Here is a 1,026-nt window from a genome sequence, read left to right as displayed (position 1 = left end):
TTCAGTAGTAGCTTTGTAAATAACTATCTCAGATCTAAAGATATTTTCAATCTGCAATTTGTTTACATAAAAGCAAAGTAAATTGTATTAAATATGTTCTTTGAGCTATAACCCAGGATAATTAATCTTATCCTGGTCCTCCAGGGACACACAGAGCAGACACCAGCTAATGTCACTTAAGACCTGTTAATAACCAAAGAATTCATTTAAAAGGAAGCCTTTGCCATTTGTCTTGAAAAGTATTTTCCCCCAATCGTGCTTACTATGTATAAAACTATTTGTAATGATATTCGTCTGAAGTTCATCCTTCTTTCATATTGAAAAAAAAAGTATGTCTTTACTAGAAAATGAATACTTTCTGCCTTTGCTATTGATGGTTACTTGCTACAATTACCACAGGAAAAAACATAATTTTCCTCCAGAATTATCAGTTGAAGGTCAGGAAATAAAACTGTACTTACCCCAAAGCTCTGTCCCCACAAAAACACATTTCCCAATTTTTATTTCACCCACCCCTGCCGCTTTCCTACACCAGGCTCAAGTGGCTCTTAGTCCCTATGTAGAGCACTTCTTGTAAAGCCACAGATGTTGGGTTTCATAAGTCCCATCGAGTACTGACGCTGTAGCGTGCAGGGCCATAGGGCCATAGTGCAGTACTGCTACCAGGATGCTTTTGTGGTGCACAGTTCCCTGGGAGCTTTGGCTTGATACCTGGTTTTCTGGTGTCCATGGCTGGCTAAACATCTAAAAATACAAGCATCGTCTTTTGTCTGAGACTGGGAAGTGCTACAGCACTTCTGTGATGCTGCAAATGCCTCAGGCCTTTTCTTCAAAAATAGACTTAGTTTCCATTGCTTATGTAACTGAGATAGTATTACGAAATCACTCTAACCAAATCAAGTGAAATCTCCACAGACATGACAATTTGTCAATGGCTTTGAACAGAATGTTAAAACTCTACTCTAGAAGACTGGGTTGGGTTGAAGACAGTAACATGAAACTTCCTTGCTGGTGGTGGGTCCAATG

Source organism: Myotis lucifugus, unplaced genomic scaffold (genome assembly GCF_000147115.1).
Source record: "Myotis lucifugus unplaced genomic scaffold, Myoluc2.0 scaffold_153, whole genome shotgun sequence".
Classification (NCBI taxonomy): domain Eukaryota; kingdom Metazoa; phylum Chordata; class Mammalia; order Chiroptera; family Vespertilionidae; genus Myotis; species Myotis lucifugus.
Note: the sequence above shows the minus strand (reverse complement) of the source record.